This window comes from Meles meles, chromosome 8 (assembly GCF_922984935.1).
Source record: "Meles meles chromosome 8, mMelMel3.1 paternal haplotype, whole genome shotgun sequence".
Lineage (NCBI taxonomy): Eukaryota > Metazoa > Chordata > Mammalia > Carnivora > Mustelidae > Meles > Meles meles.
The window spans coordinates 55250857-55274318 of NC_060073.1; the positions used below are offsets into that span (position 1 = coordinate 55250857).

The 23462-nt window shown below is 46.9% G+C and overlaps 1 protein-coding gene across 1 annotated transcript in view; it reads left to right on the forward strand.

Annotated features, from left to right (window-relative positions):
* Positions 1-9727: 9727 nt before the first annotated feature.
* DCHS1 (dachsous cadherin-related 1) overlaps positions 9728-23462 on the forward strand; it is a 35430-nt gene continuing 21695 nt past the window's right edge. Inside the window, exon 1 of the mRNA XM_046016191.1 lies at positions 9728-9976. The gene's annotated coding sequence lies outside the window, so the exon portion shown is untranslated. The remainder of the gene's footprint in view (positions 9977-23462) is intronic.

Here is a 23462-nt window from a genome sequence, read left to right on the forward strand (position 1 = left end):
TGGCACGAAGAAGAAGCAAATGAATAACAGAGCCAGCAAGAATTGTCAGCCTCCCATTCTGTCATTCAGAATCATCATTCACAAGGTAGGCCTCCTGGGTCATCTTCCCTTTCTCATTTCGCCATCCGCACATTGAACTGTCCTTTCTTTACCCTTGTTAGGTTTTCCTTCCACTGCTTCCCTGCCATTTAACCCTTCTCATGGTGGACCTACCTCCCAAGTTTTCAGTTCTGAAACCTCCGTTTCATGATGACAACCACCTAAATTCTCAGCCCCTTTATATATCTTTTAGCCTCCACTTCCTGTGCAAGAGGCTGGCTTTACTTCAGCACTTCTTCACCTCTGCAAAACCTTCCACATGTCTGGGGAGAAGGGGGAAGGAGTCTCCAGTCTTAGGTCAAAGGTCCAAATGCAGACAACCGCTTCTCCATACACACACCAACATTTGAGAATCATACCATCTTCCTCAAGTGTTGTCACAAGATAAAATCAGAGGACTCTACCTTCCTCAGTGTTGTCACAAAATTACCTCCTCTCTTTTTCAGCAAGAACTTCAGTGTGGCTGTGCCTGTATCCTCTGCCCTCTCACCAGCATTCTCAACTCCTTCGTCCTTTAGGCCTGTAAGTCCCCTTAACAGTAACTCCACTCCTTTAATACTCTTCTGAAGATCTCTAACATCTTGCCTCTCTCATGCCCCAACTGCCCTCCAGAGAGAATGAGATCATCTGATGGCCTCAAATTCCCGCCCTGTCCACCCTCCTCCCCACTGCCATCATTCCCTCACACACATGCACGTTCTGCATCCTCCCCCATCTTCCCTTCCTGTCTCTTCCATTAAAGGCCAACTGCTGCTTATATTCGTGGTTATTTCTCCAGTCCCTCCTCTCTCCTCTGGGACCTGCTACACCAGCCATTGCCTCTCCATTAGCTCCTCACCTACAGTGTCAAAGATGGTCCATGGTTTCTTCCAAGCAACTGTCCCTTAGTCCTTCCCTTCCCCACTCTTCCTCTCACCCTCCTGTTACCTGCCTCTCTCTCCTTATTGCACTCACTGAGTAGTTGTCCCTGATTCTGCTACATCTGTAATATCCTTTCTTAATTGTGGAATAGCAGCACCCTTCATGTCAGGCATATACTTAACAAATACAAATTGAACATCACCTGTGTGCAGGTATGGCGTGTATGTGCTACAATGGTGAACACACCAGACTGACTCTTTAGGGGAGTCTTCACACATTCAATCAAGTATTCACACACCAGAAACTTGCAACTATGATAACCGCCACCAAGAAGGAGTACTAGTCACCATGGGAATCCATCATATGGACTGACCTAGTCAGAGAAGTCAGGAAAGAGGTCTGCGCCTAAGTGATGCTTCAGCTAAAATCTGAAGGCTAAATGAGAGGTCACTCAACCAGGGGAAGAACCAAAGCATGCCCTGGGCAAATGAACAAGTTTATGCCAAAGCATTTTTAACAATCATCCTAAATAGGAGCTGCAATCCTCTTAAGTGTTCTTGCCTCTGCTCCTAAGATTGATCTAGATGGGCATGTGAGTCACCCCAGGCCATCTGGAATCTTTCTTCAGGATTTCTGAATTTTTTGGTGTTTAATAAAGCCTACCTATTTTTTAGACTAATCATATATAATGATATATAATGGTATATAATCATATATAATTTTAATTTTAATTTTAAAATTAGTTTAAAACATCAGAAAGGAGAAGAAATGAATCTTCCAAACAATATACTATATTATATAATATATATCATATGTTCCCCCCCCCCCCTCCAGGGGGTGGATCTTAATTCCACCCCTCAGACTATGGGACTTAGAAACTCACTTTCAGGGATACCTGAGAGGCACAGTGGGGTTAAGCGTCCAATTCTTGGTTTCAACTGAAACCATGATATCAGAGTGCTGAGACTGAGCCCCATGTCCAGCCCCCACATTGAGCCCCTTTGCTTAAGATTCTCCCTCCCTGCCCCTCCCCCCTTGCACTCACTCTCTCCCTAAAATAAATAAATAAATCTTAAAAAAAAAAAAGAAAGAGAAAAAGATACTCACTTTCAAAGAACAGAATATGGAAAGAAGGGGAAAATAAGAAGCTTTAACAGTAGAAAGACCTGGCAGACACAACCTTAGCCAAGTGATCAAAGTTAATATCTCCTGTGATAATTCATATTGCTATCATGTATCTCCTGATATAATGGAATGAGCAGGTCACTTCACCTCCACAGTACTCCTTCCCAGTTTAATCATAAGGAAAGCATCAGAAAAACCCAAACTGAGGGATGTTCTTCAAAATGCCTGGCCAGTACTCTTCAAAACCGTCAAAGTCATGAAAAAACAAAACAAAAAACAACAAACCAAAAAAGTAAAACAAAACAAAGCAAAAACAAAGAAAGAAACTGTCACAGACCAAAGGAGACTAACTAAACATAAAGATTAAATGTAATGTGGTATCCTGAATTGAATCTTGGAATAGAAAAACAACATTAGTGAAAAAAAAAACTAGTGAAATCAGAATAAAGTCTGGAGTTCAGTGAATAGTGATGTACCAATGTTAACCTCTTATTTTTGACAAATGTATCATAATTATATAGGATGTTATCATTAGAGGAATGAAGGTTATCATCATTAGAGGATGAAAGGTATATGGGAATTCTCAAAACTATATTTGTAACTTTTCTATAAATCTAAAATTACTCCAAAATAAAAAAAAATCCATAGGCAAAAAAGAAGCAAAATAAAGTAAAATGAAAAACAGAAACTAGAGACACAGGAAAAGTCTTGATGGTATTTGTGTTCCCATTCCACTTGCCAGTCATCTCCCAGATTTTGTACCATGGGCCAAAAACTCTGCCCTTCTTTCCTCAGTGAATTCAACTGGTTTTCTTTCACATGCCATTCTATTTTCACTACAGTTTACCTTTACTCCCTCCTCCTTTCTCTGTGGCCTGGTTTCTTTCCCCTCTTCTTTCTTTTTTTTTTTTTTTTTAAAATATTTGTTTGTTTGTTTGTTTGAGAGAGACAGAGGATGAGTAGGAGCGATGAGGCAGATGGAGAAGCAGACTCCTTGCTGAACAGAGCCTACTGTGGGTCTCCATCCCAGCGTCCTGGGATCATGACCTGAGCAGAAGGCTGAGCCACCAAGCCCTGTCTTTCTTTCTCTTAACAAATTTCATTTATACAATACAGTATTATCAACTATAGTCACCATGTTGAACATTAGAGCCTCAGAACTTCTTTGTCTTCTAACTGAAAGCCTGCATCTTTTACCAATCTCTCCCCATCTCTCCTATCCCTCACCCTCTGGTAACCACCATCCTACAAGTTTCTATGAGCTCATTTTTTTTTTTTTTTAAGATTCCACATGTAAGTGATACAGTGTAGTATGTGTCTTTCTCTATATGGGTTATTTCACTTAGAACGATGCCCTCCATTTTCAGCTATGTTGTCATGAGCAGCAGGATTCCCTTCATTTTTTTTTTTTTACTACATTTTCTTTAACTGCTTATCTGCTGATGGACACTTAGATTGTCTCCATGTTTTTGCTTTTGTCAATATTGCTGCAGTGAACATGGGGTGCAGTTATTTCCTTGAAATAATGATTTCCTTTCCTTCAGATATATACCCAGAAGTGGAACGCGGGATAATGTGGCAGTTCTATTTTTGATTTCTTGAGGAACCCCCAATGTTTTCCATAGCGGCCATACCAGTTTATATTCCCATCAACAGTGCACAAGGGTTCATTTTTTCTCCACACCCTCACCAGCATTTGCTGTCTCTTGTTTTTTTTTTTTTTTTTTTTTAAGATTTTATTTATTTATTTGACAGACAGAGATCACAAGTAGGCAGAGAGGCAGGCAGAGAGAGAGGGAGAAGCAGGCTCCCCACTGAGCAGAGAGCCCAATGGGGCTCGATCCCAGGACCCTAAGATCATGACCTGAGTGGAAGTCAGAGGCTTTAACCCACTGAGCCAACCAGGCGCCCCTCTTGTTTTTTTGATAAGGGACATCCTAAGAGGTATGAGGTGATATTTCATTGTGATTTTGATTTGCATTTCTCTGATGATTAATGATGTTGAGCATCTTTTCCCATACCTGGTGGTCATTTGTATGTCTTTCTTGGAAAAAGTATCTATTAAGGTCCTTTGCCCATTTTTAAATGAGGTTTTGGGTTTTTTTGCTTTTAAAGTGTGTGAGTTTCTTGTATGTTTTGGATATTAACTCCTTAACAGATATGTGGTTTGCAAATATCTTTTTCCCATTCCATAGGCTGCCTTTTTATTTTGTTGATGATTCCTTTCACTGTTTGTTTTTTTTTTTTTGCTTTTGTTGCCTTTGCTTTTGACATCAAATCCAGAAGATCACGGCCAAGACCAATGTCAAGGAGCTTATTCTCTGTGTTGTAGTTCTTCTAGGAGTTTATGGTTTCAGGTCTTACACTCAAGAATTAAGTCCATTTTGAGTTGATTTTTGTGTATGGTATAAGCTAGTGAGTGCTCCATTTTCACTCTCTTGCATGTGGATATCCAGTTTCCCCAAATATCATTTATTGAAGACATTATCCTTTCTTCATTGTATATTCTTTGTTGAAAATTAATTAACAATATACATATGGATTTATTTCTGGCCACCTTATTCTGTCCATTGATCTATGTGTCTGTTTTCATGTCAGTACCTTACTGTTTTGATTACTAAGCTTTGTAGTACAGTTTGAATTGAAGAAAAGTCGTGCCTCCAGGTTTGTTCTTCACCTCTTCTCTTTTGATCACTGAGATCATCGGCTATACCCTAATTCCAAAATCTAATGAAAAACTGTCATACCTCATCTTATTGTATTTTTGTATTGTATTGTATTGTATTTTTACCCTGTTGACAATTCTTCTTCTTTTTAAAAAAATATTTTATTTATTTATTTTTGAGAGACAGAGCACACATGAGCTGGGGGCAGGGACAGAGGGAGAAGCAGACTCCCCGCTAACCAGGGAGTCCAATGCGGGACTCTATCCTGGGATCATGACCTGAGCCAGAGGCTGACACTTAACTAACTGAGCAACACAGGCACCCAACAATTCTCACTCTTATAGCTGCTTCTTTCCTTGACTTGTATGATAATACATTGTACACTGTCCTCTTGCTTCTTCACAATCATTCCTGTGAAATCTTCTTCTGTAACACACACCTCAACAGACCCTCTTTGAACTACATATTCTCCATAGGGGACCATATCCATTCTCATGGTTTCACGTAACCACCTTTAGTCTGGTGGCTCTAAAATATTTATCCTCAGTTCAACAGCCTCTTCTGAGTTCCAAATGTTATATTCAACCACCTGCTAGACATCTTCATTTGGTCATTTCACATATATCGTAAACTCATCATTTCCAAAACCAAATTCATTATTATCTTATCTCTCTCCTCACAAACTTGCCCTTCCTATGTTCTCCCAACTTTATGAATAACACCACTACTATATGACCCAAGAACATGGAAAGCATTTTAGAATCTCCTATATCACTACTCCTAGTCAGTCAGTCTGTAATTTCTCTCATGTCTCTCTCCTCTTTTCTAATCCTATTACCACTTAGTTAGACTCTCATAAAACATAAGCTGAGCAACTGAAACTAACTCCTATTTGGTCTCCTTTGATCCTCAGTATTACAGCCCTAATGATGTTGATGTCACAAAACTTAATCATTTCATTTCCTGTGTTAAATAAACTTTCCATGGCTCCTCAGAGCCTGGACACTTTGTATGACATATAATAACCTCCATGATTTGGCCCCATTTACTTTTCCTGGTTTCTCCTTTCACACCAGCCCATATACCCTACACTCCAGGTAACTCAGTCTAGTCAGGACCACCACCACTACCACCTGTACACCAACCTCCATGACCAGAAACTACTTCCTTGCATGCTGTTGTGATTTTGAACATGGTCCTGCTGTTTATTCTGCCCTAAAGTCTTTTCTCTGACCTCTCCATTTGCTATGCTTCTACTCATCCTACAAGATCCAGTTCCAGTATCATCTTTGTGACACCATTGGCTGACATCCCAACCCTGGGCTGGATGAGGAATCCCCTCTCTGTCCATAATCCCATACTTTCCTCTATCATTATGCTCCCCAGTGCCAATTTGCAGATCTGTCTTCACAGGTTACTCTTTAGTCATATCTTAGCTATGTATTTGAAGTATAAAACTGGCATATAGTGGACATTTGCATGTGTCTTCAGTAGATAAAGGAAGAAAGAAATACATTTAAGTTCTCCCGTTTGAAAAATTCTGACCTTCTAAAATACCTGTCTACCCTCCCCCTACTATAGGTCTCTCTTCTCGCTTGCAGTCAAGCCTCTTTAAAGAGCAGGCTGTATTCCAAGTCTTCAGTCCCTCACTCCTCGCTCATTCTTTAACTCAGTGCCAACTAGTTTCCACACCTACCACTCCACCTACCCCATTGTCCCCAAGATCACCAGCAGCCTACCACTGGCCCAGTCCAGTGGATACTTTTCAGTCCTTACTTCGCTGGCCTCCTCTGTGTCATTCAACCCTTATAACCCTCCCTGCTTTGTGACTTCATTCTTGGTCTTTCCCTGGGCTTCAGTTGCACCACTTGCCTCCCTTCCTCCCTTTCTTCCTTCTCCCTCTCTGGCCACTCCTCACTTTTCTTTGAAAGCTGTTCCTCCTCTTTTCAACCTTTAAGTGTTGGAGCTCCTCAGGATCTGTACTAAACACTCTTCTCTTCCCAATGTACATGCTGCCCCTGAGCACTCATATTCACTCCCTTAACTTCTCTTACCATTTGTCACAATTACCATATAAGGTAACCCAAGCCTAAGGTTGGCACCTTAGGTGCCAAATGACACCTCATTTTCCCAATAAGAAAATCCAAAAAGGTTTTTGACCAACCTTATATCTTTAGGGATAAGTATGAAACAGTCAGAAAGTCTATTTCTATTTGTTAATTTACTAAACATATATTTAAATTCATATATAAAATATTGATTTATAAATTTTCTTTTTAAAATTTTGATTACTTATTCATATGAGGGAGAAACAGAGAGAGAACACAAACAGGGGAAGGGGCAGGGGCAGAGGCAGAGGGAGAAGCAGGTTCCCCATGGAGCAAGGAGGCTGATGGGCTCAATATCGGGACCCTGGGATCACGACCTGAGCCAAAGGCAAAAACTTAACTAACTGAGCCACCGAGGTGCCCCAAATTTGCTTTTTTCCATTCTCATAATTCAGTAGACCATTTTATGCATACTCAAAACATGCATCCCCAAAGCAGTGTCTTTTTTATTAGGAGGGTCACTTTTAGCCATCTTACCCATTTTCTCAGAATTGATGACCTTCTTTCTCTCCAGTCCAGTGAAGAGTTTGGAATAGGACACAGCACAATTTGAATCCACATATGATTCAGTCACTGGAAACTTTATCCCAAGTCACAAGGGCCATTTGCATCACACTAAGGCAGTTGGGTTTTGGCCTGTAAGAATATTAATGACCTCTAAAAATCACTTACTGTATTACTGTCTTTTTAAAATAATTTTAATTATTAATTTTTTAATTGAAGTATAACATCCATACAGAAAAGGACATTAAGTGTTCAGCTCAAGAAATTGTCATAAAGTGAAACATCCATATAACATCACTAAGGTCAAGAAATAGAATGCTTCCAGTAACCCAGAAGCCCCTCCCAAGTACTACTGTATTACTTTCTAAAGCAATCTTAAAAAGCGTATTTAGAGACACCCAACACATGCAGTTGTGAGGTCATACTACCAAGAATAGTTACCAAAGCCGTGTTAAATTTCTTTGACAATGGATGCCATGGCAAGTGACCTACGCAAGCATCCAAGATAGCATTGTTGAGGACATTTCAGGTTAATCTATCTTGCCCAAACAGTAAAAATAGCACTTATTGAGCAACTACTATGTGTCAGGTACATGGCATTTTACATATATTAAATAATTTAATCCTTTAGCCCCACTTTATAGATGAGAAAACTGAGGCAGAGAAAAGTTGAGTAATTTTTCAAAAGCCACAAAGTTTGTAAATGGCAGAGTCTGGACCCTAAGCCAGGCAGTCTGGCTCCAGAGTCCACAAGCTTAGTCACCATACCATACGGTCCTATCCAGTGGTTTGTTGTTCAAAATAAATGAGAGCAAACCCTGTAATATGAGAGACTTTGGAAGGACTCAAATATAAGGTTACTCCTTCTTTCCTGAGGGAAGATTTTGGAAAAACAAAAAAGCAAAACCTCACCCTATATTCAAGCTTATACGGTATTTGCAGATGACTCCCAAATATTTATGCCCATCCCAAACCACTCTTCTAAGCTACAAACCTACCTACCCAACAAGCGTTTCAAAGTCAGCTGCCCAAAGCAAAAGTCATCGTCTTTCTATATAAACCCCCTGCAAGCTACTCCCGCTCCTTTTGTCTAGCACAGCGAAAGTCACTACCATCCACCCAGCTGTCCAAGCCAGAAACCTGGATGTTTTCAAGGACTCCAGCTTCTCCTTCACTCCTCCCTTTCAAAATCACACCCCCTTCTGCTTTAGCTGAAACTTTGTTTTCTTTTCCCAGAAGTTCCGGATTTCTTCGTACCATTTGTACACCTGTAAAATCCAGAATACCTCTGGACTCACAACCTACTCACAGTCATAAGGAAGGACAGAAGGGGAAAGGTCAAACTCTTCCAGTTCTTTGATACTTGCCAGCTCTGCCTGATTTCACATCTTCCCATTTTCTCTCCCAAGTTGACCTTCAAGCTCCTTCCCCACTCCCTGCCCAGCTTCCATCTCATTTTCCTTTTCTGGGGACTATACCCTTAGTTAGACCAGCAGCTGCAAATCTCTTCCTTCCAATACCTTCCTTCCAATCTGGAACCTCAAATTTGGGATGAGAGAAGAGGGGAGGCAAAGAGGGCTAAGCAACAAAAAAGGGAAAAGGAATAGAGCATGAGATAAACAGAAGTGACTAGGAGGGTACGGAAAGATTAAGATGGAAGAAGAGGATGGGGGAAAGAGGAAGATAGAGAAAAGACGGAAGACAGAAGGGGATGAGGAGGAGACAGGGAGAAAGGGAAGTGAGAAAGGGTTGGGGAGAAAAGGGAAGAGAAGGACAGAAGGGGATGGGGAGATGGGAAGAAAGCCGAGTGTAAGAGAAGGGTTGAGAAAGGAGATGAGAATTTGACATACAAGACGCTGGGGGAAAGGACTGTGGACAGGGGATGGGAAGAAGGGTGGAGAGAAATGGGTGAGGAGAAGGGGTGAGAAGAAGTGGATGGGGAGAAAGGGAGAGGAGGCAGAGAGAAAAGGGTGGGAGGGAGAAGGGTTGGGCAAGAGGGAGAACGGGACGATGAGGGAGAAGAGGGGACGACGGGGGAATCGGGGCTGGGAAAGAAAATGGAAGAACAGGACAAGGGAGAGGATGTCGAGATTGGGGTGGGAGGAGGGGACCGGGCGAATTGACCGAGAACGGGGACGTGAGGACCGCGCGGCGCTGGGGCCAGATCCGGCGCCGGGGACTGGGGCCGGGAAGTCGAGGGGCGGAGGGAGGACGGGCGGGCGGTGGGGGGGCCTCCGCGCGGAGTGCGGGTGGGGGCGGGGGCGGGGGCTCCGCGGGCGGAGGGGCGGGGGCTCGGGTTACCGCGCGGAGGGCGGGGGAGGGGAGGGGAGGGGAGGGGAGGGGGCGCGGGGCCGCGGCGGCGAATCTCGCATCCTCCGCGGGCGGCTGTGGAGGAGGCGGCGCCCCCGCGGCGGCGGCGGCGGGGGAAAGACAGACCGACGGCCAGGGGCGCACGGACCGACGGCCGGCTGCCCAGAGCTGATCGCCGGCCCGGAGACAGCGGCGGCGGACGATGCGCGGCCCCAGGCCCCGCGCGGGCGGGCGCTGCCCGGGGGGCTGACCGCGGCCGGACGGCGCCCCAGGACCGGGCGAGGGAGCCCGCGCCGCGCGGAGGTCAGTGCCCGCGCCCGCCCGGCCCGTCCAGCCGCGCCCGCCCGGCCCGGTGGCCTCTCCCGGGCGGCTGCGGCGGCGGTGGAGCTGGGGGCTTTGTTCTGAGTCGGAGACAATGGGGGAAGGGGGGCCTGGGCCTGCGGGACGAGGGCGAACGTGAACGTGAGCGTGGGGGCAGGGCCTGGGGGTCTTTGTGTTGCGTGTGTCATCGAGTGGAGTCGGGTGTGCTGCGGCGTGAAAGTGTGAGGGGGGTATGGGTGCGGGGAGCGGGCAGGGTGTGTGTGTGTGCTACTCCGAGTGTGAGTGCATGGGCAGGGTGTGAGTGCGTGTCACTGGGAGGTTGTGTGTCTGTGTGTATCTGTCTGGTTGTGTGTGTAAGTGCGTGTCACTCGGAGGGTGTGGGGGTCAGAATGAGTGTATGTCATGGTGAGCAAGTCCCAGTGAGGGTGTGTGTGTGTGTGTGTGTGCGTGTGTTGTCTGTGTCTGTGGGAGCCATGTGTCAGAATGTGGAGGATGGGTGTATGACAGAGACGAAGTGAGACAGAGACAAAGAAACTAAGGGAGAGAAGTAAAGAGAAACAGAGGAGATATAGGCAAAGCCTAAAGTGGAGGTGAGTCACCCAGACTGATGCTCTGAGTTTGTGTCCAGGATGCCTAGATCAGAACCTTGTTCAGGGGACAGAGGGAGGTCACCGCAGGCCTGGTCCCACATGGGGGGGGGGCGGTGCGGGAGGAGACGGAGGTCTAAAGGCACAATGAACTCAGTGTGGTGTGGGTTGGGCCCGAAGCCATGGGGTCATAGGCCAGAAAAATATTGTTACTTATGTCAACTCCTCAAATACTCACAAGGGACACAGTCATAGCCATACTCAACCCAAAAGGGACACGGTCCTCAGAAATACATATCCACAAGAAATGACTTCACAGCCATCACACACCCCTAGAAAGCAGTGTCAGATCTAACAACACACACCTACAGATGATGCTCTCAGAACAACAAACACCCACTGCAGAATTGGTGCAGCCAACACATTCCCCGAGGTTTATTGTCAAGGCCAACACATACCACCGGAGACACTATTGCTGCCAGCACCTCCCTGGAGACACTGACACAGCAATGTACATCCACTGGAAACAGTCACAGCCAGACCATCATCTGGGTTATACTTCTCAGAGCTGCCCATACATAACACGTGCCCCAGAGACCTGACACTAACAGAAGGCTGTGTTGCAATCACCCTGACCACACACTCACTTTCCTGTAACATGTATACACCAGGAGTGAGGTGTCGCAATTGCTAAACAAGTTCCCATTAACTTATGATGCTCACACCATTACTCCTTCTCATCCATAGACCTCCCAGGCTTAACCTCTTATTCCCTGAAAACTGGAGACCTGAATCAGTCTTTCCCTCACCCTATATCCTGCCATGATGCTAAGTGTCCTACTAATATCCCAGCCTCACAGTTTTCTGAACTCCTTAGCTCCAGTTAAGTTCTTCTTCCCTCCCAGGACCACTTTGTAGAACTGGTCAATCTCTAAAATTATAAACTCCTTCATTCCACTCTCTGCTGGTAGCTTCCTATGTCCTTCCAGCTCTCAGATGCCCTCACTCCCATTACACTTACTCTTCAACCTCATAATGGCCTCTTGCCCTTGACATCTTTGCTTTCTCCCGATCTGCCCCTTTCTGACTTTGTACTTTCCTTCCAGTTTACACACCCAGGACTATCCCTTCGGACACTCCTTGGCCATTCTTTGTCCCATTGTCCTTGATGCACCCATCCCACAAAGCTTCAGCCCAAATTCCCAACTACACCAGGTGATGGATGTTTCTATAAATTCCGCCCTCAACTGGCCCTCCATAAATAAATAGATGAAAAATTTTCTATTTTCTTCATACCCCTTAACCTCACATGCCTCACATCTCTCACCCCAGCAGATTAAATACCCAATCCACTGGTTCATTCATTCAGGAAACCCATATTAAGTACCTCCCCTATGCCAGGCAGTGTGGTAGGTGCTGGCGTTACAAGGGTGAATGCAATGGACATGGTCCTTGCCCTTGAGGGGCACTCAGAAGAAGCTTCCTGGAGGAAATGATGTTTAAGCTTAAGCTTGATGGGTGATAACTAGGGACTCAGCAGAGGAGAGGTGGAGATGAGGTGGACTGGGTGGGGAATATTCCAAGCCATGGAAGCAAGCATGGAAAAGCCCACTTACAAAAAGTATTATATGTCTGAGAGGTAAAGCAACCCAGTGAGCCAGGCACTAATAGCATGATGTGAGGAGAGGTGAGAAAGTCTGGGTGAGGTGGACAGACATTTAGTTAGATCATGCAGTTCTTACAGGTCATAGGAAAAAGATTATCTAACCCCAAAATAATGGAGAGACACCTGATCATTTGAAGCTATAGTGTGATATGATCAGATCTGGTGTAGACCTACCAGTCTGACAGTGTGGAGACTGGCTCTGAAAAGGAGGATGGTTGGCTGTTGCAGGAAGCCAGGAGGAGAGAAAGCTGGCCTGAACTGGAGTGGTGACAGCAGAGGGGAAAGTAGATGGTTTCAAGAGTTGTGTAGGCAGTGGGGTCAGCAGGGCTCAGTGGAAGAATGGATGTGGAGGCACTAAGAGTAGATAAACTTGTCTCACTCACTGAGGGAGGCAGTAAGAGTAGATAACCTGGTCTCACTCACTAAGAAAAGTGTGAGGCCATCCAGTTTGAATTCCCTTAGCTTCTTGCCTACTTCCTCAAATTTATCTGCATTCTCCTCAGTCTTTTGCCTTTCCTAAAATTATGAAGAGGTGTCCCTTCTATTTAAGACTACTTTACCCATCCCCTCCCACCTCCATGGGGACCTCACTCAACTAGTTATGCTGTGTCTTATCCATGTCTCCAGTTTCTCCCTTTATACTCCTTCCTCCTGTGAGCACACACAGAGCCTCCAGTCTCCCCTGCCTCCCTTAACTCGGTAATCCCCAGTGAGCTAAACCAACCAGTTGGTGTGGTTGAGAATTTGGGTTGAGACTTTGTGGGATGGATGGGCTCAAGAACAGTGGGACAAAGAGTGGCCAAGGAGTGTCTGAAAAGTGATCTTTCACTTTGCTTCACTGTGAAAGCGTCTTCTGCATGGAGCTGTTCCCACTTCCCCTTTCCTGCCCTTCTAGTTAGTATAATGGCTCTCCTAAGAGAAAGTGATTTCTTACCTGCCAAAACTAGAGTTCTTTTCAAAAGTCATCAACTGCATGACCCCTTGGCATGGTCCGACATTGTTGATCTTTCTCTTTGAACCACTCTTGTCTTTTGGCTTCTGAGCCACCATTTTATCCTGTCCACATTTAGTGAGCTCTCAAGTGCCAACCACACTGCTCGGTGATGGGAATACTATGAGAGAAGACACTGTTCCTACCCTCAGGAAGTTTAAACCTCAGTGGAGGAGACAGGCAGATAAACAGATGGTTACAATAAGGTAGGGTCCGTGCATCTCTCACCGAGAGTTCCTCCTCACTATTCCCTCTCACTCTGCTTTGAGGGCTCCTTTGGGGAACCCCTAAATGTTACCATTCCTTAGGGTTCTGACTTGGATCTCCTCATTTTCTCACTGTAGACACTGCTCTAGATGATCCATCACATTTATTTCCAGGGCTTTATCATGCATATAGTCTGATGACTCCCAAATATCTACCTCTTCCAGACCTCTCTTCTGACCTCCAGACCTCCATATCTGCTTCCTACATGATCTTTGCTATATAGCTCACAAGCCCCTAAATGTCCAAACCTGAACTCATTCCTTTCTCCCCCAAACCACCATCTCTACTCAGTTATCAGGATACACATCCATAAATTAACTGCACCCAAATCCTTCACCACATGTCTTTTTCCAACCCAAAAAGTCACTGGAACCTGCTGGTCCTACCTCCTTTTCAGCTCTCTCTGGCATCCCATCCCCTTTGCTCCATGGCCCCAACTACTGCACTCACCTCACCATTCTTCCACATAAATTACTGCAAGAGTCTCCTAACTTTTCTCCTAGTCCGTTTGTTTTTTTTTTCCTTCATTGCAGCAAGAGGGATCTCTCTAAAGTGCAAGTCCAGCTATGCATTCCCTGCACAGTATTCTACAGTATCTTTCCATTGTCTTGGGCGAACTCTCTACTTTATTGAGGCTTATGAGATCCCTCAGGATCTGACTCTGCCCAGCTTCCTCAGCCTCATCATCTGTCTCATTTCCCTACCTTCCTCACATTGCAAGTTCTAGCCATACCGAATTCCTTGTAGTTCCTCAGAGACACTGTGTTCTTCCATGCTTCTGGCCTTTAGCTCACACTGCTCTCTGCCCAAAAAAGCCCTTCACTCCCCTCTTCTTCTGGCTAGCCCCTTCCCATCCTCCGATCTAGTCCTAAACCCTACCTCTCCTGACTCACCGAGTAGGCTAGGGATCCTCTTGTCTCACTCTTGTCATTGCCTCTTCCCTGTTCTGTGTCTTTGACTGGGCTGGGGCCTCTTGATGGCAGAGTTGCATGTTATATTTGTTATGTCCCCAGGGGCCCTCCACATTCACATTCATGGTAATGAACAAGTGAATGAATAAATGACGCCCCTCACTGCACATACCTCACCCTCATTCACTCTTCAAAAGACTGACATGTGGTCTCAGCAGCCTGCACAATCGAGACATTTCCATACATACCTATGTATCCCACTTGAGGTATTTCCACTCCCTTCCCCCACCAACTATCCTTCCTCACCCTATGCCCTCCTCTCTACCTTTCACTTTACCTTCTCTTTTCCTGGATCTTCTTCCTTTCCTTCTCTGTACTTTATTCTCTCATTCGGTTTGGCAAATCATTTACGGAACTCCAGAAATTTGCAGATCCAAATATATTGCGCCAGGTGCCTATTGGGGTTCCTGGAGGGAGAGGAAAATGAGGAAGCTGTGTCCTGCCATTAGGCCACAAGGCACTACAGTGCCCACCATCTGCTCCGCTCCAGCAAGCCCCCTTCCTGGGAGGTGCCGTAGGTTGCTCCTCCCTCCAACACCCCTCACGCTCACCTACTCTGGGCCCTCCCAAATCCTGGCACCCTTTGTCTTGCCTCTCCCTGTGTCAGGTTCCCAGACACTTGTTCCCTCTTCAGCCTTTCAGCGGTAACAAGAATGGACTCCTGATGCCCTGGGACCTGTAAGCAAAAGCCCCTCCCAGGGGTTCATGCTGGCAGATCCCATCTTCTTCCTGGCTTCCTGCTGCCTGCCCTGTCCTGCTCCAGGGTCCATGTTTCCTGGGTAACCCTCTGACACCAAGATTTTCAACTACTGACACTTGAGAGGGGCTACTCCTCAGTTCCTGTGTCCCCTGGTGAGAGAGCACCTCCTCCCATCAGTCAGCCCGGAACCCCCAAGCGTGAGTCAGGATGCCCCTCTGTGTTCCCTTGGCACACTAGAATGTCCTTGTTTATGTTTCTCTCTCTAAGCTGCTCATAGAAGGAGCTGGTATCTCTCAGAGCCTAGAGAGGCATCACCCTTTTGGCTGATGAAGAAGAAGGGGAAGGAGGAAAGAGAGGAAAGGGAATGGGTGGAGGCTGCCCCTCTGACCTTCCAGCCACATCGTTTGCCACCTGACTGACCTTAGCTTCTCTGAGCTCCCCTTTCCTTGGGTGAAAATGTAGGTAACATTAAGAGAGTTGTTTGAGAATTCAGAAAGAAAACAACTGTTAAGTATTCAACTGTTAACTTACTTAGTTTTACTTCCAACATCTCAGTCCCCCTACTATGTTCTGCCCCTCCACCTCTCACTTCCCTACACTTGTTCTTCCCTCCTGGTATCTCTGGGTTGCTGCTATATTCTCACTTCCTCTGCTTGCTCCAGTCTCACTGGCCTCCCCTGCAACCCAGACTCTGATTGTCAGGGTCAGACATTAAGAAGAGGCCCTTGCTGCCCATCACCACCACCCCTTGCTCCCTCCCCCTGCCCTGCCTACTTATGAACACCACAAAGGCAATGACTTCCCATCTGTCCAAGTCACTGCTTTATCTCTACTGCTTAGTATGATGGTTGGCCCATCTTCAAAAATGTTTGTTGAATCAATTAATTAATGAATCCTTTCACATGCATTCCCTGAGCTTGCCTCTCCCCATTTTCTCTATGTCTCCTAGAAACCTCCAAGCATCCTCTGGTCCTTTCTCCTGTCTCACCACCTGGCTCCATGACCACCTGACCCTCTGCCTGGCCTGGCAGTTTCCTCAACACTGATCTCCTTTAACCTACCTTGTGCATGCTGCTGAGGTTATTCTCCTATAACAGAATTTTGCTTGTTCTCCTTCCCTGTTGTGCTGTCTGGTCAGTGACATGACCCTTCATCAGGGCATTCTGAGCCTTCCAGCAATGAAGCAATATACGGTAACAATGCACTAGCTTTGGAGTCCATCAGAGCTGTGTCCCCCATCTCTCTGCTACCCGCTGAGCCTCAGTTTCCTCATCTGTGAGATGACACTTGTCTGAGGGTTATTCTCTGTGTCTGGCACACAACAACAGCAGCTGATATTTATTAACCCCTCACTGTGTGCCAGGACATGTGCTAAGTTTTTGGTAACATTCTTTCATTTAACTCTCCTGCCAACCATTTAAAGTGGGCACTTTAATCCCCACATTACAGAAGAGGAAACTGAGAAAGGCTGAACAACTCACCCAGGGCTTCACTGTAAGTGGCAGAGTCAGAATTTGCACTGAAGTCTGTCTCACAGCAGAGCCCATCTTCTAATCACACTGCACTTTCAAAACAAGAACTATCTGCCAGACACCATTCTAACCACAAACACAGCATACTAAGTAATATTATTGTCCCTATTTTATAAAGGAAGAACTAGAAGCACTGAGAAACTGAGTGGCTTGCCAGAGGTTACACAGCTAGAAAGTGTGAAGCTAGGCAAAACCCATTTGGTTTGGCCCCCGAGTCCACGTCTGCACCCCTGTCCTGTCCTACCCTACTGTGATATATTGCCTCCCTATTGTAGAAGCGCAGTGTGTATTGATGAATTGCTCTATGCTGACATCTGGTCTGGGGGGGTTGTTTAGTTGATCTATTCCCTACCATTCCCTACTGCAGGAGGCTTGCACCCTTTGGACTCTCCTGAAACTATTCTCCCCAGATCTCCAGTGAACTCCTTACTGCTAAAATCAATGGTCACTTCTCAGCCCACATCCTATCTGAAGTCTCAGCAGCCCTAGACACTATCGATCCCTCCCTTCTTGTTGAAATATTTCCTCCCTTAACTTCTGTGATACTGCCTCCTCTTTTTTTTTTTTTTTCTTCTCCAAGAAGAATAAAAGTCTCTTCAGTCCTGCCCTTAAATGTGACTCCTCCATAGGGTACTATCCTAGACTCTTCTCCCTCTGCACACCCTAGCTGATGGGTCTCCATGCCCATGGTTTTCAGTTACCCCTGGATTTGTCCAAATCCCTATCTCCAACCCAGACCTCTCTCCCAGGCTCTAGACCTGCAAAGCCAACTGTGCCTGGGACATTGCCACATGGCGATACCAGTGGGCACCTGAGAAACGGCATCTCTCCTCTGTTGCGTCCTAAGGGCACCATTTTAGTTACCAGTCCAAAACCCTGGAAGTCAATCTGGACCCTTCCATTCCACCACCCTTCTCAAAGGTTAGTGGCCAAGTCTTGTCAACCTCACCTCTTTTTTCTGTGTCTTCTTGATCCCACTGCTACTGACCTGGGCCATCACAGACACCTCATACCTGGTCTCCCTTCTCCCATGGGTTCTTTTCTTCAGGCCTCCATTGTCTTGCAAGGATTCCATCCCTTCAGCTCCCCTGTCATTTCTCCCTTTCTCCATCTCTCCCTTCTCCCTGCATCACAGGCAGCATGGAGTGCATAGTCTTGGAATCAAACTGGGGCTGTGTTAACTCAGGAAATTTTTTTCATGCTAAGCCTGTTTCCTCAGTGGAAGACAGGACACCTTCCTCATAGGGTTGTTGTGATTACATGAGATACTGTCTGTGAACTGCCTGGCATAGAGCCCAGCACATTGTAAAAGTTCAGAAAAGAGGCTTTTCCCTCACTCATATCTGTCCCCAGCCTCTCCCTGAAGTGGCTCCTGGGCACCAGTTCTCAGGAGGGATGCAGTAGCCTTCCCATGGGCTGTCTCGGGGATACCCTGGGTAGCCAGTTTATCTGCCTTCTCCTCCCTCCCTGTCCTTCCCTTCTTCACCCTCCTCTCTGTACCCCAGCACAGCTCTGCCTCACACCTCTATTTACCTCCCCACACCTCCCAGGCTAGCTGTAGCTGGCTCTGACTTCGCTCCCCTCTCTGTAGCACCCCCCTCTCCTTTGCCCTTTGCCACACGTGCTCTCTCCTTTGTCACACTAGGGCGCTCTCCTGCAGTCTTACCCCCAAGCACCCCACCAGCATTCTCAGTCTCTTCTTCTCCCCATTATGCCTGGCCCTCCCTTTGCTTACCAAGGCTACCCTCTTCTGCCACTTTTGCATCAATCTGCTTTTCTAGTAGTCGTTGTCGTCCCCCCTCACCCCCGCCAGCCACCACCACCACCCCTCACCACCAGGCCTTGTCTTTCTGGTCCCTGCCCCTCCCTGGCCCTAGGACAGGAAGTTGAGGGAGGAGGCCTAGGCGGTGCCAGCTCCCCCAGCCTGCTTCCCTTCTGTACCTCTGCCACTCCTCTACTTCCTTCTGTAGCACTCCCTTCCCTTATGCTCCCCCTGCTTCTCCCCCCCAACCCACCTCTCTTTCCTCTCCCATGTTCCCCCTGCTCCCAGGTCCTGTAGACACACAGGCTGTGGTGGGGGGAGGATTGACATCACATTGCAGGCCCCAATGAACAGCCTCGCCCCTCCCCCTCCTAATGAGAACCAGCTGTGGTTCCAGAGGCCCAGATGTGGGGCTAGAGGGGGAGAGCAGGATGGAGCCAGAGGACAGAGCAACAGGACGGGGACAGTGAGGGCATGCAGTAAGGCACAACTGGGTGGGAGAGAAGTGACTGAAGAAAGGAGACAGGTCTGGGCAGGAGACAGGTGTCAGGTGAGGCCAGATCTGGGGGAAGGGACAGGACAGACCTGGAGAGGGAAAGAGATAGGAACAGGGAGGAGGAGCAAGGGCTGGGGAAGAGGCAGTGAGAAGCACCGGACAGATGGGGAGATGGTGCTGAGAGGAGAGCTGGAGAGAGGATGAGACAGTCTCTGGAGAGAGTCTGGAGTGCGAATTTGGAACTGGAAGCCCTGGAGCAGGAAGTGATGAGGCACAGTCCAGACAGAGGCCCCAGGGACCGAAAGGTCACAGCTGCAGCCACAGAGCTGACCACGAGTGCCCCGGCAGCATGTGTGAGAGCATGCCTGTGTGTGGGTGGGTCTTCAAGTGTGTGCGCGCGTGCCTGCCGCTGTGTCTGTGCACACGTGGAAGTGCATCTGTCTGCATACGTGGGAGGGAGGGTGTATGTGAGTATGCCTGTGTGTATGTGTGCGGGAGGGTATCACGGGAATGTGCCTGTCCATGCGAGGCCTGTGAGGAAGTTGTTTTTCTGTGTGCACAAAAGCATGCCTGTGTGGGTCCCTTTGTATGCCTGCATGTGTGTTGGCGGGGCGGGGTGGGGAGTGGGGGCGGAGAGACAAGATCCATCTTGGAATGACTATCCCATCTGTGTGTGTGAAAATACACTTCTCTGTAAAGAGGGGTATCTGCATATGTGCATATCTGCGTATATGTTAAAGTGGCCCCTGTCCGTATATGTATATGTGTCGACTGTGCCGGTCTATATCTGAATCTGTACATCTGTGTATCTGGCTGTGTGTGGGTCCATGACTTTGTGAGTAGGCACCGTTGTGTGTCCACACTGAGACTGTACGGGGGAGTTTGCACTGGACAAGAACCCAGGTTGGGTGATGAGGAGGGCAGGCTCTGCACATGTTGGAGAAGGGGCATCTGTCTGGGCCTGATTCCCTCCTCTTCAAGGCTGATCATTCTCCTGAGCTTTTATCTCATACCATTCATACATCGTTTCATTCAGAAAACATATTGATCACCTACCATACTCTGTGCTACACACAAAGGCAGATGGGATATCATCCTGGCCTTCACAAAGCTGACATTCTGTCTCTGGATGGGGAGTCAGAGAACGATAATATAGTAATAAAAACACTGACCTCACTGTCCATTATCTTCTCTCCCCACCAATCATAACTGCTTGCTCTCCACTGATAGATTAAATGAATAGGACCAACTCTAACACCTTGACCCCTAACCCAGTCTCTAGACCTACATCACTGACCTGGGCCCCTGGGCCGTCCCTGTATACTCAGCCTCTCCCTCCACTGAGTCAGACCTATGCTCACTCAGACCTTCTTGTTCTGAATTCCTCTTACCTGTTATCCCATGTGGCAGTTCCATGAGCTCCTCAGACTTGAGTCCCCAAAGACAGGGGTCTTAGTGCAGACAGAGAACCCCAGAATGCTGAAGCCCAGGATGAAGGGATCCATCTACCAGGAGGATGGTACCCGCTCAGCTCTCGGCTCTTTGCTTCCATTGCCTCTAATTCTCACAGAATCATCTAGATTAGGAAAATAATTCGAACTCTAGAATCCCTGCTCTTTTTATTGCCTCACACAGGTGGGAGAGATGGAGGTTGGAAGTGTACGCAAGAGGTCAGAAACTCCCTTGGGAGGACAGGCAGTCCTAAAGCAGAGCTAGTACATTAAACCTGAGGACACACTTTTGTAGCCACAGGACAGACCATGTTGCCTCAGGGACACAGGCTCTCATTGTGTTTGTTATCTGAGTTGGCATGTCCACAGATGTTTCTGTCTGTGTCAACATGTGAGTGCGGTTGCATAGAATTAAAAGGCTCTGACCATGCATTCAACACTGATTGCCTGCTCACACTGTGCTGGACAGAGACCAACCAAGACCATGAACTTGCTGCCCTCAAAGGGCCTGCAATTCAGGGCTGCTGTGCAGTTTGTTGTCAGCGTGACCAACAGCAGTGAGGAGTACAATAGAGGGAAGGAGAGGCTCCTGCAGATGTGGGGAGAGAGATGTCACGGAAAATTTCACAGAAGACAGGGCACTTCAACCAGATCTTGAAGTCTGAGTAGGAGATGGCCACTTAGAAAGGATATTTAAAGGGTATCTCAGGACAAGAGAGTAGTACACACAGGGCAAGGAGTGGGAAGGAACTTCAGGATGGCTTTAGTGTTGGGATGCAGGGTGTGATGGAGGACAGTAAAAGGGGGGGGTGCTCTGGAGAGGCAGCAGGGCTCAGATCAGGAAGATAGATTGAGGAAATTATACTTTATCATTTGGGCTAGAAGTTTTACACCAAGTGTCCATGAACCCCCTGAAACTGCAGACACAGTTTGTGTGTATGTGTATCTGCTTTTTTTTTTTTTTTTTCTGGAGAGAGACAGCAGTTTTCTGCTGTCAGTAATGGGGGACCTTTAGAAGCCTCTCTTCAGGAGTGATTTGGTGAAAGCTATGTGGATAACTCTGGTCAGGTGGAGATTGGTCAGACGGTCCAAGCCAGGAGGCAGGGGGGAGCAGTTAGGGGCTATTGTAGGAATCAAAAGGAGAGATGACAGTGCTCAGACTGGGACAGTGGCAGTACAAAGAAAGAGGAAAGGGCAGACTTGAGACATGTCTCATTGAGATGGTTTGGTTTCAATAACTAACTGGAAATCAGACTGAAGAAAAGCAAGGAAGCAAGGAAGTAAGGAGTTTCTGAGTGGTGGTGCTGCTCACGGTATAGAGAATGGAGGAAGAAAGTCAGCTTGAGGAGAGGGTTAGGGATATGTTGTGAAGGAAGTACAGTATATAGCTGGCCATGTGTCTCCAGAGCTGGAAGTGGAAGGAAACTGGAAAGGCGTCAGCAAATAGTGCATAAAAAATAAATGATACAGGGATACCTCAGTTGGTTAAGCTGGCTGCCTTTGGCTCGGGTCATGATCCCAGAGTCTCAGGATTGAGTCCCACATGGGGCTCCTTGCTTAGCGGGACCTTGCTTCTCCCTCTGCCTCTGCCTGCCACTCTGTCTGCTTGTGCTCTCTCTCTCTCTCTCTGACAAATAAATAAAATCTTAAAAAAAAAAATAACTGATGCAATTGAATCAGGAATAGATAAGATCACCCAGGCAGAATAGGGAGGAGAGTTGAAAAACATGTGGCCCAGAATTGAAGCCTGAACAGCATCAATTTTTTTTAAAGATTTTATTTATTTATTTATTTGATAGAGATCACAACTGGGCAGAGAGGCAGGCAGAGAGTGGGGGGAAGCAGGCTCCCCTCTGAGCAGAGGGCCCGCCATAGGACTCAATCCCAGGACCCTGAGATCATGACCTGAGCTGAAGGCAGAAGCTTAACCCACTGAGCCACCCTGAGCCACTGAGCCATGAATAGCACCAATTTTTGAGGGATGGGCAGAGGAAGAAGAACTTGTGTAGGAAATTGAGGGGTGGACAGAGAAGTACAATGGAAGCAAAAGGTGGGGTGTTACCATGTGAAGCAGGAGGAGTAGGCTCCAAGAAACCAATGACCAGTGATCCAGTGTTCCAGAATGATCCAGTAAGAGGAAGATTTAAAAAAAAAAAAAAGTTCATTGGATGTAGAGCATGGACATGATTGGAAGCCTAGTGAGAGCCTTGTCACAGGAGACGAAGCCTCATGGCATGGAGGGAGGAGGATGTGAGAAGTGAGAAACAAGGAAATGAACCAATTTTGCAGAGCGGGCAACCTCTCCACTGATGCTCCTCTCCCTCTGTCACTAAGACCTTCATTATGGGGCTTGAGGTGTCCTCCCTCTTGAACTTATGCAGTATTTGAAACCCTGGCTCCCCTTAACCTCAGAGGCACTGGCCTTCTCTGGGTTTCTTATTGTCTCCCTCTCTGGCCAGTTAAGAATAACTTTTTCCAGTTGATGGTTAAGGCCAGAAATTTGCCCATCATCCTTGACTTCTCATAATCCCTCATCTCCTGCCTTTAAGCAGTCATCAAACCCGCCTGTTCTACCTCCTAAGCTTCCTACAGACCTATCCACTTCTCACCATTTTCATTGCTAACACTCATCCAAGTCACCATCAAAACACCGCCATCACCTACACTCCCACAAGTGTGTTATAGGGGTTGCCCTAAGATAGCGGTCCCATGTGCATGGGCTTTGTTTTCCAAAGGGAACCTATCTATAGAAATAGTCACAAAATGTATTCATATTATAGCACCTCTTCTTCAAATGCTTTTGTGGCTTCCATTTGCCCCTAGAAATAAATCCAAATCACCCATATGACTTATGAGTTCCTGCCCCATTTCATACTCCCTCCCCCAGCACTCTACCCCTCTACACCTCACACACATTGTCCCTTTTCATCCCCAAACACTCTCAGCCCTTTCTTCACTATAGACCCTAGGCCTTCCCACTGTCTGTTCTCTCTTCTGAATACTCTCCTTTCTGTAACCCCCTTTTGCTGCCCACCACCACCTAGC